The sequence below is a fragment of the Pteropus alecto genome, unplaced genomic scaffold, assembly GCF_000325575.1.
Source record: "Pteropus alecto unplaced genomic scaffold, ASM32557v1 scaffold109, whole genome shotgun sequence".
Taxonomy (NCBI): domain Eukaryota; kingdom Metazoa; phylum Chordata; class Mammalia; order Chiroptera; family Pteropodidae; genus Pteropus; species Pteropus alecto.
In genome coordinates this window covers 650,362-670,183 of record NW_006494608.1, presented here as the reverse complement: position 1 = coordinate 670,183, position 19,822 = coordinate 650,362, and the positions used below count along the sequence as shown (strand labels likewise).

At 34.3% G+C, this 19,822-nt stretch overlaps 1 long non-coding RNA gene across 1 annotated transcript in view; it reads left to right on the top strand.

Moving 5' to 3' along the window:
• LOC112473548 overlaps window positions 1-12,274 on the top strand; it is an 86,503-nt gene extending 74,229 nt beyond the window's left edge. The window contains exons 2-3 of the long non-coding RNA XR_003044065.1: window positions 9,721-10,501; window positions 11,907-12,274. This is a non-coding gene — a long non-coding RNA (uncharacterized LOC112473548). The remainder of the gene's footprint in view (window positions 1-9,720; window positions 10,502-11,906) is intronic.
• Window positions 12,275-19,822: the final 7,548 nt, after the last annotated feature.

Below are 19,822 nucleotides of genomic sequence, written 5' to 3'. Positions count from 1 at the left end.
TGGAATTTTCATGACGTTCTAATTTAATCTTCTAAATAACTCTGTTTTGCAGAGTTGAAAGTTGAAGGAACCAGGCTTAGAGGAGCTAAGTAATGTTTCTACTCAGTCTGGAATACTGGCTTTAAGGGATTAAAGTCTCCTACTCCACCCCTCTGCTACCGATATCATTCCTATAGAAAGCACAACCAAACTTTTCTTTGCAACTGAAACTTCTATTTCGAAATTTTTGTGGTAAAATACTCATAACATAAAATGTACCATCTTAATCATTTCCAAGTGTACAGCTCAGTGATATTAAGTACATTCATATTGTTGTGCAACCATCACCATAATGGATCTCTGGAACTCTTTTCATCTTGCAAAACTGAAACTCTGTACCCATTAAACAATGAAGCTCAATCACCATTCTAACTTTCTACCTTTATGACTTTGACTACTCTAGATCTCTCATATAAGTGGAATTATACAATATTTGTCTTTTTACAGATAGCTTATTTCATTTAGCATGATGTGTCCTCAAAGTTCATCCATATGTCAGAATTGCCTTCCTTTTTAAAGCTGAATAATAGTCTATTGTATGCACATAAGACATTTTGCTTATCCATTCATCTTTTGATGGACACATGGGTTGCTTCCATGTTTTAGATATTACAAATGCTGCTATGTACATGGGTATACAAACATCTGATTTTAATTCTTTGGGGTATATACCTAGAAGTAAAATTGCTGGATTATGTGGTAATTCTATGTTTGATTTTTTTGAAGAAATGTCATACTCTTTACACATCAGTTGTGCCATTTTACATTCTTGTCAATAGTGCACAAGGCTCCAGTTTCTCCACATTCTTGACAACACTGATTATTTTCTTTCTTTCTTTTTTTCTAAATAGTAGGAGATGGTATCTCATGGTTATGATTTGCATTTCCCTAATTATTATTGATGTCGAGCATCTTTTTATTCGCTTTAAAAGATGAGATAGAATGAGTTAAGGAGTGTTCCCTCTTTCTTGGAAAAGTTTGAGAAGAATTTGTGTTAGTTGTTCTTTAAATCAAAGAATTTACCAGGGAAGCCATCAAGTCCAGGCTTTTCTTCCGTGGAAGATTAGCGATTTTTGATTAGTGATTCAGTATCCTCCCCAGTTATAGGCCTATTGTTTAATAGCCACAAATTTTAGAAATTTCCCGTTTACCTTCTGTTATAGATTTCTAACTTCATCTCATTGTTGTTGGAGAAGATACTTTGTATGATATCTACCTTTCTAAATCTATGCAGATTTAGCTTGTGGCCTAATACTTGTTCTATCCTGGAAAACATCTCGTGTGCACCTGAGAAAAATGTATGTGCCTTTGTTAATGGGTAGAGAGTTGTGTATATGTCTGTTAGATATATTTATTATGTTGTTTAAGTCCTCTATTTCTTTACTTATCTCTGGTTGTTTTATCCATTACTGAGAGTAGGGTATTGAAGTCTCCAATTGTTATTGTGGAAATTCTATATCTTTCTTTAATTCTGCCAGTTTTTGATTTGTACATTTTGATTGTTATAAGGGGTATAAATGTTGATAATTGTTATACTTTTTGCTTTATTGAAGATTTATTTATTAATATATATCATTCTTTGTCTCATACTTTTTTGATTTAAAGTTGTTTTTGTCTGATATTAGCCTAGCCATTTCTGCCTGCTCTCTTTTGGTTATTATTTCCATGGAACATCATTTTCCATCCTTTCACTTTTACCCTATTTGTGTCTTTGGATAAAGTGAGTCCCTTATAAATAGCACATAGGTAGAATTTTTTTTTTTTAAGTTCAGTCTGCCAATCTCTGTCTTTTGATGAGAGAGTTTAATCCACTTACATTTAAAGTAATTACTGATGAGAAGAGATGTCTATAATTTTTCTATTTGTTTTCTATATGGCCTATATATTTTTTTTGTCCCTCTATTTCTGCATTACTCTTTCTTTTCTATTTAGTTGATTTTTTTATAGTGAAATGTTTTAAGTCACTTTTTAATTTTAATAATAGGTATATTCTAAACCTATTTTCTTTGTGGTTACTATGGGCATTGCATTCAACATTCTATAAAGTTTTAACATTCTAATTTGAATTCGTACAGGTTTAACTTCAGTAACGTACAAAAACTCTGCTCATTTACAACATGATCTTCATCTGCTATTGATGTCACAAAGTTTCATTTTTGTACATTGTGGGTCTGAAAACATAACATAACTGTTTTCTTAATGCAGTAATCTGTTAAATTATGTAGAATCAAAATGTGGAGTTGTAAACCAAAGCTAAAATACTGCTAGCTTTTAGATTAATAATTTAAATATACATATAATATATAATACATAATATGTAATATATATATTAGTCTGTTAAATCAGGTACAAAAAAAGTTACAAAATGCTGTTACAATAATGCCAACTATTGTAATTACCGTGTAATTACTTCTACTGATATCTTTATTTCTACATATGCTATTGAGATAATGTCCTTTTATTTCAATCTGCAGGACTCCCTTTAGGATTTCTTGCAGGGCAGGTCTTGTGGTAACAAACTCCCTCCCTTTGGTTTATCTGGAAATGTCTTAATTTCCCCTTCACTTTTGAAGAACTGTTTCGCTGGATATAGTATCATGGATGATAGGTTTTCTTTTTTTCCTTTCTTTTTTTTTTTTTTTAGCACTTTAAGTATTTTAGTTTGCTGCTTTTTAGCTCCAATTGTTTTGAGAAATCTTCTGATAATTATATTAAGTATCTCTTGTATTTGACAAGTCACTTCTCTCTTGCTGCTTTCAAGATTCTCTCTTTCTCCTTGCCTGTCAATAGTTTGATTATAATATGTGTTGGTGTAGTTCTCTTCGAGTTCATCCTACTTTAAGTTCTCTGAGATTCCTGTATGTTTATATTCATGTATTTCTTGGTCATTACTTTTTCACATAATCTCTCTGCCCCTTTTTCTCTCTCTTCTCCTTCTGGAACTTCCACAATGAGTATATCTTAGTCACCTTGATTGTGTCCCACAGGTTCCTTTACACTCTGCTCACTTTTCTTAATTAAAGTGGTGGGGGGGCGGGGATACTGCTTTGTAAATCCCCTGGAAGTGCTTCAGCCAGAAGAGGAGTAGCTCGCAGTAATAGGTTGCAACAATGGCTGCCTGCCTCTGTTTAGAAGCAGCAATCTGTCATGAGAACACTTATTCCTGATATTTGAAGGACAATGTGCTTATTCCTCACCTTGGCTCTCTCAAACTTCATGCAAGGTGCTCCAGGGACATGTGCACAACTTTCTGCCATAGTTCTGGAGGGTACAGATAGTTGCTGCTAAGAGCTGAAATTGATTGAAATTAACCACAATTTACCATCCAAACTTTCCTCGGGAAGTGTCAAGCCTTCAATATATTCTAGAGTTCCAAAATACTTACATTATACAGATTCTTCCAGTGCAATTGTTGTCTATTGGCGGGGGGCGGGGTGGGGCAGTACGGGGCGGGGCAAGGGAGAGAGACAGATTTCTGGTGCTTCCTACTGCACCATCTTTCTGTCCTTAGTGAAATATTTTTAAGAAGTGGTTCATTCTGATCATCTTTCATTTGCACATCTTTTTAGATAATTTACACATATATTATTTTAAGTAACATTTGATCATAACTTGCATGCTTAATTTTAGTTGAATATGTTTTGCCTTTTCCATTTTTTCCTGGCTTTCTTCTCTCTCTTCCCCTTTTTACCTTCTACCTACATCAACCTTTCCTTTTTCCCAGCGATATGGCAGCAACCTAGTATACATCCACTTTCTTCATGTTCATATAATCGAACACAGATATACCAATACATAAATAAAAGTTTTGTCATTTTCGATCGTGACATTATATACAACTATTTGCATCTTGCTTATCTCACTCAAATCATGAAATTTCCTCCCAATCTATTGGTATAGCTTTAACATATTAGAGTGCATTCTTCTACTAAGAATTCTGCAGCCTCATGCACAGGTGTTTCTTTCTATAAGGAATGGCTTTTGAATCTTAATCATCACATTTTCACCATCAGTTATATTCATATGATCTTTCTCTTTTAATCTGTTAATGTAATAAAATATATTGATAAAATCTAGTAATGTTTCAAAATAAGAGTAAACTTTAATCAAATAGGATTTATTTTAAGATTCCAGTGGTGGCTCTACGCAAAAATAGCTTTATTTTCTAGTATTTTGTGCAATGTATACATCTGTGTAAATGACATCAGTGTGTGTGTGTGTGTGTGTGTGTGTGTGTGTGTGTATACACACACATATTTAATATTATCTTTATCTGGTTTTAGTTTTAAAGTTATTCTGTGTTCATAAAATTATTTAGAGAGTTTTCCATTTAACATTAGCCTGGGATAACACATATTTTACATAATAAAATTTGAAAGCAAGAAAGGGGAATTCCTAAGTGCCTGAACCAAAAATGGAAACAAAGCTAGAATGATGAGTAGGAGTGTAAGCCAGAACTGAGTTTTCTAAATAAAGTCAGGATTTATGCTGGGCCATCTGTTTCATGTGCCAAGGCTTAGAAGAATTTTACCTTACTACCTTGAGAAACTGTAAGATTCTTATCATCTGCCTGAGCCATTTCATTATGTAGAATAAAGAACTATCTTAAGACATTAAAACTGGTGTGGGGTACAAAACATATATTACCCATATAAACTCAAGCCAAAAAATTAACAGTAAAATACATTAAAACCATTTGATCCATAGAGGTTCCCAACAAAAGTGAAGGTTTTGGGGAATGCCTGCATAACCTGTAGAACTACCTTTGCTGGTGAGGTACTCAGTCCAAAATGAGAAACCACTGCAAACAAATCACCATGAAGGAAATTCAGGAGATGGTACAAACAGGAGAATCATTCAAAACTGGAATTGAAAAATATAGTACTTTAAATTTAAAAACTCAATGGATAAATTAAAGAGATGAGACCAGCTAAAGATAATTGATACATTGAAAGTCTGATCAATAGAAAATATTAAAAAGGTATTAGTAAATACAGATAGTAGGATAGAAGACGCCAATTTAGGTCAAAGAAGTTTCATGAGGCAAGAATAGAAAGAATGCTATACACTGTATACAAAGGGTTACTGAAGGGAAAATTTCTAGAATAAAGACATGAATTTTTCAGAGTAAAAGATGATGCTGAGTCACAAATGCTACAAATTAAAACAAATCACAACTGGACACATTATATTAAAACACAACTAAACTTCAGAGATTAAAAATAATTTAAAACATCTTTTGGTACTTCTCCATATACTGTGTCCTTAACCTGTACACGTACTTTTTTCATTAACCACTTCATTCCTTTCTTGCCTTAACTAAAATCTTTCTGTCACCTCAGAGCTCTGTTTTAGCAAACACATTTTCATCTCCCATCCCAGATGTTATGGATGACCCAGTTTCACAAGCACATGTAGAAACAATTGTTCTTCCAATTTTTGTTAAAATTCCATCTTCTGAGATTATGGCATGTTATTATAGCACCCTTTCTATCTCTCACCATTGTTGTCGTCATTGATTCTCCTGGTTGTTATTTATCATTAATTTATAAATATTTGTGGGCAGGAAGTTCAATGAAATAGAAAATTTCAATAACTCTGAAAAATGGTCTCAAGTTGTTTATCTAATGTGATGATCCACTGACTTCAGTCTCTTTCAGTCAGTCTGGTCCTTTATCATTTATCCAGTATTGCTCAATCTGATCTTCTATCATTTACCCAGCATATAATTCAATTATACCAGACTTCATAATTTATTATGTAACTATTATGCCAGCATTTTCAACTACCTCACTTATTAATCCTTCTTTTTTCTTTCAAAAAGCCAACCCCAGATCAATCCAAATGGCTATGGTTGATCATTATATACCCAGACTAGTAGCTCTGCATGGTTAAAACTAATCCATGTACATTAGTGCCCGATTCAGGGTCTCCATGTTCATTTGGGCTCTTGATATTGTTTGCCATTTCTTCCACATATCTTCAGTTAACTCTTCTGATACTCACAATAATTACTTTGTACTTTACCACTTTCATCCAGTGTGATGGGTAAGTTTCTTACCCATCACAGCCCCCATCCTTTACTTCATAGAAAATAGATGCTCAGATGACCATGTTAAATGTTCTTCACAAAGAACAACACATAGAAAATTAAACTGGAAAAAGATTTATAATATTCATAATAGGCAATGGGCTATTTATAATATAAAACAGACATAAATAAGAAAAATATTATATTTTCATTTAAAAAGAAAACAAAACATTTTCATTTAAAAATAGACAAAGAACATGACCATTTATATGACTGGCTAAAGTTTGGATGAGATATCATTTTTTCATCCATCAGTCTACCCAACGTTGGGCATAGGAAGGACTTGTTTGACAAGTATGCAAGGAAATTGCTATTAACTGCAGGTGGTAGAAATAAACAAGTTATACCAATTTGGGTACATATTGCTAGAATTTAAAAATTTAATTCCACTTTTAGGAATTCATCCAAAATATTTGGAACTGATTTTTTTCTTCTAATTTTATAGAAGAAAGTGGAGATAGACTATTAAGCTGAACACTGATGTGTGAGTAACAGCTATTTGTAGGGTCTAAGATATATGAAATAAGCCAGTCAAAAGAGAAAATACATTCAGAGAGGTAGGTGAGAAATCAGAAAGTGCAATACCAAGGAAATCAGACAGGAAATGGAATTCCAACAGGAAATCAACAGTACTAACATCTATAAGAAATCAATTAAAATGATTTTCAAATGGATAAAATGTGCTGACTCATTTGAAAGCTGATATTGTTAATACTTGTGGGCAGCTACTACCCGCAGCTATGTGGGGGTCACACTGCTTTTTGCATTTTCAGCCTTGAGGGGCCTGCTGTCCATCAGTGCTGTGGGCGCCATCCTCTTCGCCCTTCTGCTGGTATCCATCTCCTGTCTCTGCCCTTTCTACCTCATTCGCCTGCAGCTGTTCAAGGAGAACATCCACGGGCCTTGAGAACTTCTTTGACACTTAATATCACTTTTGGAAATTGTAAAATGCACCTGTTGCTAACCAACTGGGTAAACCTCCATGATGAGTAAATACACATACATATTTACTGTTGTTGCCTTTTTAAAGTCTCTTGTATTCAGATTTAAACCAAATGATAAATAGATCTAAAGTTTGAATCTCAGGCTTTTCACTAGGCAACGTTGCATTGGTATTTTGCTCTAGGCTATCAAAATAAAAACTATTTGAGAAGTTGGCTGCTGCTTTCATCTGGAAAGTCCAGGGAAGGGCCCCGAGCTGCTGCTGGGAAAGAGAAATTGTTCTCTGGCCCGTGAGCTGGTGTGTTTGTCTGGTGAGTGGCTTCAGTGGTTTCATCCATTGCTGAAAGAGCCAAGAAAAAGGGATAAAACGGGACTGTAACCCAGACCACAATGAGCGGGACAGGAACAGTAGCCAAGTGAGTGTTTTGTTTGTGTGCTGCCTCTCCTGGCACATCAAATTGCTGCAGATTATATGGGCTTTTAATCATTATTTAAATATGAGCGATTCAGCCTTGGCATTCACTGGGTTTTTATACCACTTGTGGATAATCCACAGGTGCTAGCACATCTAACTCCAAATTACGATTTCTCAATGCATAGTGTGTCATGGCAGGAAGGATAAACACCTCCCAGTGTATATTAGATCTTCACAGAGAGAAAAGGCTAGATAAAACACCTAGAATCTGATTTTTGCCTTCAGTTAGTCTCTGGTTAAGCACTGACTTCATTTCAAATCATGAAAATAGGCTGTAGACATATCACAATTTGGATCTCTGAGATTCAGATAGTTCAACACTGGGCATTGAAAATTCTCTCTTCTAAGTCTTTTTTCCCTTGTTCCTGAAGTACTGAGGAATAAAAGCGAAAAAAACTTTTATAAGAATATTCTATTAAAAATACCAGACTCATTAGCAAAGATAATAAAGAACAAAACTCAGTTTTTATGGAAATCACATAAGGAAATATGAAGATGTAGACTTATTCTCTTTGGTAAGAGAGAAGATTGTCCCATATCTTCTGGATGAAAATAGAAACCCAAAATTTTAATTCTTTATTGACTTAGCAATTATGCTTATAGGAATTTATCGTAAAGATCTAATAAGATAAGTGTCTAAATATCTAAGTATAAGGATAATTGTAATATGATTTATACTGTAAAAATTTAAACAACCTAAACATTTAACAGTGATTAAATTGTATTCCACTCTATAAATTTTACAGATTTAATCAGTCCTTTAAAATGTGTGGAAACATTTGATATGGGAACATGTCATATGTTCTTTTCCTCACTAACATTTTAATATGAAAAATTTTGAAAATGACAGAAGAGTTGAACAAAATGTACAGAGAATATCTACATAATTACCACCTAGATGCTGTAATTAACATTTAACTATATGTGCTTTATCATATATCTATCCACCTGTTCATCTCTGTCTCCATCTATCTTTTTTATGCATTTTAAAGTAAGAGGCAGACATCAGTTTACTTCCCTTTAAATACTTTAGCATGTATATTATTAACTAGAGTTCAATTTTGTTGTTCTTTTCTTAGGTAAAATTTACGTACAATGGAATGTACAGATCTTAAGTGGACTGTCAGATGAGTTTCATACATGCATACATCTGTGTAACCCAAACCCCTATCAAAAGATAGAACATTACAACCACCCTAGAAAGTTCACTTTTGTCCCATCCTCACTTCCTAACCCATTCTGCCAAGGCAACTTTTCTTATTTTTTTTCATCATAGATGAGCTTTACCTGTTCTAGAACTTCATATGAGTGGACTCATACAATGTGTACTCTTTTGAGTAAAGCTTCTTTCACTTAGCATTAATTTTTGAGATCCATCTATGTTGTTGTGTGTGTAAGTGGTTCATTTCTTTTTATTGATAAGTAATACTCCATTGTATAAATGCACCATATTTGCTTATCTATTCTCTTGTTTATGGACACCTGGGCTAGGAAAAATGTAATGTTCATAAGTGAAAAGGAAGACTGCAAAATAAGATAGATCATATGTTTTCATATTTGTAAAACACACAGGCACTCAAATATATATCTATATGCATAGATATATATATATATGTATATGTAGATACATATGTATATCTATATATACATATGTAGATATATAGATATAAATATCAGTTTGTTTATCTGAGATTCAGATTGTTGGAAATATATACAAAATAATATAATATATATTTTATATATAATATATAATGTATAATATACGTATATCATTTTCTGAGAGCTTTCTATGTAGGTAGTACTTAAAAGCTTTCAATGTAAATAGTACTCAAATGTTATTTTATATGTAATATGTATTTATATTAATATCAAGTATTAATACTTGAGTATTAAATAAATATATATGTATGGCATATTAATAAATATGTATTATATATGCAGTATATATCATTTATGTATTTAAATAAATATATATTTTATATTTAGTATATATGCTAAATAAAAAACATTTTCGAGTACTATTTACATAGAAAGCTATCTAAGGATAGTTGCCAACACTATATCACTATAACAGGCCATCTCCTCAGTGGTAGAATTTTTTTTTTTGCTTAAATGCATTCTAACTTCTATAATTAACATTTAATAACTTAACATTATTTCTTTTTATTATTAGATTGCATGTGATGGGACCCTAGGGAGCAGAGATTGAAAAGAAAACATGGATCTGTAACACAAGTCTCCTTCCCTGAAATCAGTGGGAAGAACAGAATGTAACTGCTTGGCTGGAAGAGCTGTGACATGATCGTCTCCCCACAGAGAGAGGTCTGGTTACTGTAAAGTGACCAAAGTGCCGTCTGTGGAGAAACAGCTTATGAAAAACTCCTCTCTAAACAAAGACTCAGACCGGAGTCCTGTGCCTTGATTAGAAAGCCACCTCATAAAATTCCCCAAAGTTATTTTTTCTCTACAAAGATTGTGAATTAACCTTTTGTTGTTTCCTAGGGGTGAAGAAAAAAATGAAACATTTTACTAAAGGTGATTGAAAATAAGAGTGACAAGGAAAAAGGAAAACTCTAGTTTGCGTGAAAGGATAAAAAGATAATGCTAACTAAATGCATTGCATCATCTCATCTTTAAAGCCATGCCAGGTACACTGGCAAAGTAGGAATAGTTAGGTGATTGGGACTTCGCAGAAATCATGGAAAGTGATAGCTTAGAACCCTTGTACCCTTGTTCATAAACCAAAACTCTCCCTGCTATATCTGTTAAGGACCCTCGATTACATTATTATACTATTTAAAACATTTTTTAAGTTATATCTTTAAAAAAGGTGATATTTGTCATTAAAGCTAAAAGGCAAAAGGAGTCATTTGAAATAGACAACAGTCTTCAGGAAGATGCCGAGAAGAGAAAGGAGCATCAGACTTTGTGTTCCAGCCTTCCTGAGGAACCAGGTAGTTCAGTTTCCCGTTCTTGCAAAACAGATGGTAGGCTGAAGAGCCAGCCCTGATTTTTCTCTCTCCTTTTCTTACACAGAAGGGAAGTGATTCAAAAGCTCAGTATTATTTGTGAGGTAGGAACAGAACACAGACTTTCTCATTTTTGATTTGAGAGTCATATATTGAATGCAGCTTAGGCAGAGTCACTTGAGGGCCAGCAGAAACCTTGGTTCCATGAGTACCACAGGTCTCCCTCTGCATTTATCTCATTATGCAAAAAGAGTCCAATGACTCTTTAGCCGATCCACTGTGTGAGAGCCTCAGAGAGCAGCCCTTACAGCCACAGGAGGACCAGGGCATCCTGTAGCTCCAGGATGTAGATCTGGCAGAAAGATCATTTGGCCAAGTAGGCAAAGTGCTGGATGTGGAGTCAGAAGATGAATTTAATCCTGGGCCTACCCAGGGCATCAGGGCACTTAAACTCTCAAGTGTTAGTTTCCTAATATGGGTGGAAAATATGTCAAATAAAATACTTATCACATGAAAGCACTTGCTATAGATCACAGTTTTAATATCCCCTATTAGAATGATGAATTCAGATTTTTTGTTAGTGCTCATTTGTTTAACACTTTTTGCTAGGCATTGATGACTATATAAAGACAATTTAATGATTGAAAATCTAGACTCCAGAGTTAGACTATCTCAATTTGAATCCCAGCTTCACCATTGATTATCAGCAGGAGATTGGGAGATTATTTAATCTCTTTGCTCAGTTTTCTTCTCTGTAAAGTGAGGATGGTAAAAGTACCTTCTTCACAGGGTTATTTTAAGTATTAAATTAGTTAATATATGTAAGACACTTTGAACAGCTCCTGGCCCATAGTAGGTGTTATATATTTGGCTATTATTACTGTTATTAGATATGATAAAGACAGGAATAATTACAGAGAGTAAAATAACTATGTATCCATGTGCTATCTTGATGGAGGTATGGGGCCAAAAAAAAAAAAAAAAGCAATAGTCAATTTGTATATGAGCTAGAAAGTTTATATGAACTAATTTGCCATCAGAATTAATCAACCAGCCAAGAATAGCTATGTACACCACCCAAAGAAATGTAAAGCAACTGTTAATCTGCTCAGGCTTTCTAGGTCTGAGCTGATGCAGTGTCCTGTGATGGCATATGATTAACCAGGGCCATGGATCCCTTTGACTCTGTCAGCTGCCACAAGTAGCAGCTTGGGGAAAGGGGGTTGGCTGGGGAGGGGTCACAGGAAAAGGGCTGTAAGCTCTTTATGGTTAACTCAGGAGCCAACTTCTTTGACCCAGTCTGACTGTCTGTATAATCCTTTTTCTTCTCAGAAGCACAGCAAAAGGTATTCTGACCTTTTCCATTGCACCTCCCTATTCTTTTCAACAGATTTATTTCTCCTTGGGTAACGATTAAGAAGTATAAAAGAATTGCACAACATTTACCTTTTCTGCCTTCACTTAAATTATACTGATATACTGGCCACAAATCACCAGCAATTAAAAAAACAGGAGTCTGCCAGGAGTCAGTTGTTGGGGTAGAGAACACATGCTACAACCAGTTGGAGAAGGCAGGGCAAGATTGAGAAGGCAAGCCAGAATCAGAGACCAGCCGTCAATATGGAAATTTCTAAGCTGCCTAAGGATGAAAACAAAGACCAAAAAAGGAACCAGCTGAAGCAAGAAGCAAAAGGTGGTGGTGGAAGAATTATTGAATTATTTCTAGATAATATTTTAAGATATAGAATCATCTTTTTAATAAATAGAATTAGGCCACATTCACAGTTATCCTGTGAGACTTTTTCTTTTAAGTTTGTTTCTGTTTTGTTTGTTGGTTTATTTTGTTTTTTAGATTCCACATATAAGTGAAATCATATGATGTTTGTCTTTTTCTGACTTTTTTCACTTAGTTTAATACATGTAACACTTCTTAAAGATACCAGTTAGCTGAAATTGACAGAAATAATTTTTTTACACTACTTACTTTTGGGAAGAAAGTTATTGATTCTCAGGAAAAAACTAAAAACATACCAGTATTCTGAAGGGAGAGAGAAATTCTCAGGATTTTTTGTTTTTTTTTTAATTTAAATGTAATTAACCATTTGTGGAACAGACTGTCCATGCAGAAAGCCCAAAGAACCATGAAGTTGAGCCAAACAGCATGATGAGAGGGGTGAGGTGTCTGGAGGCAAGATGAAAGACCCTCCCTGGCATCAGGATTGAGTGTCACCTCTCTCTTGGTTCAGGTGGACACCAAGAGCTTGGTCTCTGTGATACCTCCTGCATACAGTACAGAGGCATTCCCCTTCCAAACTGCACTGCCCTTCTTGATATCAAGAATCCAGCCTCTTCTTAAAGAGGCCTTATGGCTGTTTTGGGTCATTGAAAGGAGGGGCAGTTCAGATAAGACCGTGCAGTCTCAGGACACAGGCAGTTCTTCCTGACAAATGATCAACAGGTGATAGAGGGAGCTTTCCCTTTATGATAACCAGGAGAACAACCAATATTATCCTCTAGAAATATAGTACACTCTGTAATTATTAGATCAAGATGGACAGTGATCTCTCTAGTGGAAGCTAAGCCAGCTCCCAACTCTCGTTCATCTAGTCACTTCAGGTATAGTCCCCTGCGTGGGGCTCTACTGACCTCTCTGAGGTCATGTCTTGTCCCCATTCCAGCCCTGTCTTCCCTTATGGGGAGATAGTCACCCAGTTTTTCATCAAATCTCTTTCTAGGCTATGATTTATGTCATAGTCTATCCTTGATTTCTTAGTTTTATTTTTACTCTCAAAGTTTGTGTTGACAATGTTATTTTTTTAAAAATCATTAATTTCTTCATCACTTGTCAGGCTGGCTGACTGATACTCATGGTTGATCTTTGTTTCTGTTCTCCAACTCCATGCCCACATTCCCCCTAAAGAACTCCAGATATATCAGGACAGTGCTTTTTCCCCGCTGCCCCACACAGTTCACCTTGCACACATACATTGAGATCTAGAGACCCTCAAGCAAGAACCTGATAAAAATGACCTCCCATTAGAAGTTCAGACATATCCTCCCTAGGAAATAGATCCTGGGGACAGACAACTATATAAGGTTCAGTGAAGTCTCCTACGTTTAAAATTCAATTCCCCCGAACTGGTAGGTGATGCTTTATGGTAGGTGATGCTTTCAAATACTGGCTTTCTTTTTTATTAGGTAAGTATAATCTACTTTAGGCCCTAGTCCCATGACCCCATTATAAAATACCCAAGCATTTCAATCTCTATCTCAGTGTCCCTAAAGCTGTCTTAATTCTTTTGAGTTGGGGTTGGAAATAAAGAGCCCTTCCTTATTTCCAACCCCAACTCAAAAGAATTAAGACAGCTTCTCCTACCCACAGAATCCCCAAACTGCTATAGCAGTCCAAACTTTGATAGATTCAACCTTTGAGGATTTAAGAAGTGAAGGATGAGATGAAAGAGGAAACAAAGAAAGACCTCAAAAAAGACTCGTTCCTGCTTAGACAATGAGCAAACAGAATTAGAAGTCAACACATAAGCCACCTCAGATCCATGTAGAAATGAGTGTGAATGTGGGGAGCAGAGTAAGACATCTAATCGTTTATTCTAAGTTTCAAGTCATAGTCTCTTTTCTTTCATTCTCCCTTTTATCAGCCCAAGTTTCCTCAATGATTCCCTTCACGTAGGCAATTAAGAGTCATACAGTTCCTTCTTCATGTCACTGTGGAAAGCAAGTTCCAATTAGCATAATCAGGAGGTCCTCACACTGGCTTATCCAGAGAAACTGAGCAGGGTCAAAGTTCTTTAGTTCCTCATATCTGGGGTCTATGAGAATGTTTCAAATCCCAGCTATATTAGGTAAACTTTCACTTTTGGAGAATACTTTTAAAGGACTCCATTCCTGTAGGTGATTCTGGTTTAAATCAGTGTATATGTGTCCAGAGGGGGGAGGAAGTTCTGCTCCAGTTCATTGCTCTAACTGGTCTGGGGTATGGCTGAAGGCTTCCAACTGGAAGAGCCTGGAAGTCCATGTTTTCTCTTTTGGCCACTTCAAGAACCATTTAGAAATGTAGCAGTCATGATTTGCTAAGTCATTATTGAAAAATTTTCTAGATATTTTAGATTTGAGATAAATGCATTACATACAGGAAACCCTGATCTGTGAACTGAATAGAAATATACTTCTCCAAAAGAAGTGGGAAAACTTTTTTAGCACATTCCTCCTTTTGATGTTGACCCATCTTGACATGGTATAACATTCTATATTTAGATCAGTGATGTTCATTCAAGCTAATGACTATGAGTTAATTTACTCATAAAGAAGAGTTAAAAGAAGAGTCCAAATACAAGTAAGGGCACTTGTTTCAACACAGTGAACATCGCAATAACAATGTGTTTGCATTCCTTTTATAAGTTAAGTAATTTTAATATTTCTTAAGCAAACCTTCAAAGTTTTATATTTTGTAAATTAAAATGTATCTAGGAAAGTAGTGAAACATAACATCAAGAAAGTATTTCTAGAATTTTGGAATAGAAGGGAATCTTATAAATAAAGGAATTGAACACTAAAATAGAAGATTAAAGTAAATAATGGATTTACCAATGTCATAGGTATCAAAACAATAGAATCCATTCTGATTTATTTTTTTCTCTTTGAATTATGAAATATTTCAAATACACAGAATGGAGAACATAATACAACATCTTGATATAAAGTTTTACCGTATTTTAGTCAAGAATTGTTTAATCTGAATTTTAAAACCCTAATCATGCCTCACTGATCCTATTTCCCTGTCTCCCTTCTCTGTTAACCATTCTTCTCAATTTGCTGTTTATCATTTCAGGCATGTTTTAATACATTTAAATTATGTTTAATTATCCATAAATATATGTATAATATTTCATGCATTTAAACTTTTTCTGTTGGTAATTTTTTGTCTTTGTATTTTTTGCAATTTGGAATTCTATATAATAAAGAACATAAAAAATAATGTTGAAAAACAGCCACAGAATGAGAAAAAATATTTGCAAAGACATATATGATAAAGGACCATTATACTATACAAAAAACTCTTAAAACTCAACAATAAAGAAAACAACCTGATCAAAAACTAAGCCAAATACAACTATAGACTCCTCACCGAAGTAAATATGCAGATGGCAAATAAGCTCATGAAAAGATGCTCCATATCATATATCATCAGGAAAATACAAATTAAAACAACAATGAGCTGCCACTGCATACCTGTTAGCATGGCCAAAATCTGGAACACTGACAACACCAGAAGCTGTGAGAATGTGGAAAAACAGGAATTCTCATTCATTGCTGATAGGAATGTAAAATGCTATAACCACTGTGGAAGACAGTTTGGCAGTTTCTTACAAAACTAAATATACTCTTACCATAGGATCCAGCACTTGCGGTCCTTGGTATTTACCCAAAGGAGATGAAAACATGTCCACACAAAAACCTGCACATGGATGTTTAAAGTAGCTTTATTCAAAATTGTCAAAGATTGAAAACAATTGAGATGTTTTTCAGCAGTCAATGGGTAAATAAACTGTTGTACATTCAGACAATTGAATATTATTCAGGGCTAAAAATAAATGAGGTATCAAGTCACCAAAAGATGGGGAGAAACTTTAAATACTTATTACTAAGTGAAAGAAGCCAAATATGAAAAGTCTCCATACTGTATGATTCCAATATATGATATGCAAAAAAAATTGCAAAACTATGGAGACAGTAGTAGGTTTCCAGGGTTTGGCAGTGGGAGGATAAATAGGCTGAGCATAAAATGTTTTTAGGACAGTGAAAAAACTGTTTTGTACCATAATCACGTATACAAATCATTTTATATTCAAATCTACAAAATGTAAAACGCCAAGAGTGAACTGCAAGGTAACCTATGGACTTTGGGTGATTACGTATCATTGTAGGTTCATCAATTGTAACAAATGTACCATTCCGATGGAGAATGTTGATAATGAGAAAGGCTATGCATGTGTGGGAGCAGGGAGTATATGACAGTCTCTCTACTTTCCCCTCAATTTTGCTGTGAACCTAAAACTGATCTAAAATATAGTCTTAATTTAAAAGTCTTTTAAAAAGTTAAGCCTGATTATAAAAAATATGATATTATATATGTATTTTATATATATTTATATGGAAGTATTGATGATGTATAAATAACTTACCACTTTTATTTTCTGGCTTGAGCTACTAGGTATGTAAGATATGAGATCCCAAGATATAAGATTTCCAGAAAGCGAATGTGAACATCAATATTTGAAAGATGGATGGAGCAGCCACAGAGAAGTCAGAAGGAACAGAACCATAGAAGAAAAATAGAGGAATGTGATGTTATCATAGAGGATCATCAAAGGATTGGAGTAGTTGACAGTGTCAAAAGTGACAGACACTATTTAAGGAAATATGACAACATTCAGTTTTCACATAGAAAGGAATGAGAGAAACTGAAGAATTTATTTTTACCACAGGACATGCAAGCATTCCACTCTTTGCTCGGTCGACAGTCCCAGGCATATAATTAAGTTCTTTTATTTAGAGAAACTTATGTGAGAATATCCACAATAAAATAATTTCAGACTTATAATTCTTCATATTAGTAATCACTAGAAACTAATGCAGAGTACAATTTCTTCTTATCTATTATTTTCATCTATAAGAATATTACTTAAAACTATACTACAAGGCTACAGTAATTACAAAAGCACAGTACTGGCATTGAAAAAAAGCTACATTGATCAATGGAACAGAATAGATAGCCTAGAAATAAATCCACATCTATACACTCACTTAATATATGACAAAGGAGGCAAAAATATACAATGCTGTAAAGACAGTCTCTTCAATAAATGGTGCTGAGAAAATTGGATGGATACATGCAAAAAAGAAAAGAATCTAGACTACCTTCTTACACCGTGTACAAGAATAGAATAAAAATGTATTAAAGACTTAAATGTAAAACCCGAAACCATAAAACTAGAAGAAAACATAGGCAGGAGACTCTCTGATATTGCTAACAGTAATTTCTCTTTGGATATATTTCCTTGAGCAAAGGAAACAAAAAAAATAAAGAAATGGGACTACATCAAACTAAAAAGTTTTTGGACAGCAAAGGAAACCATCAACAAAACAAAAAAGCAACCAACTGACTGGGAGAAGATATTCACTTATGATACATCTGATAAGAGGTTAAGTTCCAAAATATATAAAGAACTCATACAACTCAACAACAAAAAAACAAACAATTCAGTTTAAAAGTGGGCAGAAGACCTGAACAGATATTTCTCCAAAGAGGAAATACAAGTGGCCAATAGACATATGAAAAGAAGCTCAAGGTTACTAATCATCAGAGAAATGCAAATTAAAACCACAATGAGATATCATCACCTCACACCTGTCCGAATAGCTATCATCAATAAGTCAAAGAACAACAAATGTTGGCAAAGATGTGAAGAAAAGAGAACTCTCATACACTATTGGCGGGAATGCAAATTGGTATAGCCACTATGGAAAACACTCTGGAGATTTCTCAAAAAATGAAAAAGAGATATATCTTTTGACCAGCAATTGCACTTCTGGATATTTATTCAAAGAAAACCAAAATAATAATTTGTAAAGACCTATGCACCCCTATGTTCATGGCAGCACAACTTTCAACAGCCAAGATAGGAAGCAACCTAAATACCCATCAACCGAAGATTGGATAAAGAAGTTATGGTTCATATATACAATGGAATGTTACTCAGCCATTAAAAAAATGAAATCCTACCATTTGCAACGACATGGGTGGACCTAGAGGTTATTTGCTGAGTGAAATAAGTCAGAGAAAGATAAATATCATATGATTTCACTTATATGTGGAATCTAAGGAACAAAAAGAACAAACTAATCAAAAATAGACTCACAAATATAGAGGACAATCTGGGGACGGCCAGAGGGGAGGGAGGTTGGAGGGTTGGGAGAAGGGGGTGAAGGGTTAAAGAAGAACAAATTAGTAGTTGATAGTTGGTCACGGGGTGGGGAGCACGCAGAGAGAATGCAGTTAGCATTAATATAATGGCTAAGTGGAGAGCCAGAAGAGAGAAAGAACAATTAAGGGATTGTTTTATAAACTATATAAATGTCTAACCACTGTACTGTATACTTGAAACTAATAATAAAATTAAATTAAAAAAGAATATTACTTAAAAACATTGCTCATCCAAACTAAACCCTATATAAATTCTTACCCACTGCTATGTTGCCTCCTCCAAAACAAACTTAAGAGTTTAGGTTTGGAGCCAGTCAGAATTCCATCATCAGCACTTAGCTGTGTAACATTGGGCAAGTTATTTAACCACTATGAGTTTCAGTTTCCTTTGTCTTAAATGGAAATTACAGGGTTATTTCAAGCATAAGTTAGATAATTCATGTAGTAAGTGCTTAATGAATTGTAATAATGCTAAGACTCTCATAACATATTTTAAAATGCCATTGGTTTTGCTTTTGTAATTCTTCTCAACACCTGTATCCAGGTCTTTGTGTTTGAAAAGTATCTTCTAATCTATGCTCTAATTTACACGCACCTATTTATAACTGCTATTAGTATAAACAATGTTACATCTCCTTGACAAAATTGAGCCCTTGCCCTTCTTTCTGTGTGGGAGGGGCTAAAAACACAGGGGTTGACTACATGGAAATGAAGTTTTTAGTGCCTATGTTATTGCCTTTAATTCAGAAAAACTATGGTTTTATATGAAAGTTAATCTTTTTATTCTTCCAGAGAGCTCTTCTGCCCTCTGAAAAGAGGTAGACCAGGCTTCCATTTAACTAGTTTGTATATTCTGAGCTGTTTGAGATTTTTTAAAAATTGTGTTGAGATGATAAGATCTCAAATAACTTCCCAACTGGAAAAGATACTTTTAAAGTACAACATTAGGGGTAATGGAGACATGAACCATTTATTAGTAAGGTATTTTTAAAAAATTTTTTGATCTGATTTTATTTTAAAAGGAAAACGTTTCCTTGCTGGATAAGAACTGAGAAAAAGCAATGGAGAGAAATATGCTATGGAAAAATGGATTTTTAAAAAGTTTTCCACTAAATGGAAAGTATAGATATCGGCTTCAGGTGTAGCTGAATGCAGATACTTTCACAGCATGACCAGAAAACTATCTGTATTCATCTCTCATCTCTGAGGTTTGTTTGTTTGTTTGTTTGTTTGTTTTGTTTTGTTTGTTTGTTTGTTTGCATTATCTTTATTCTCTGAAAGACTCTTCCCACTTGGTGGTAAAG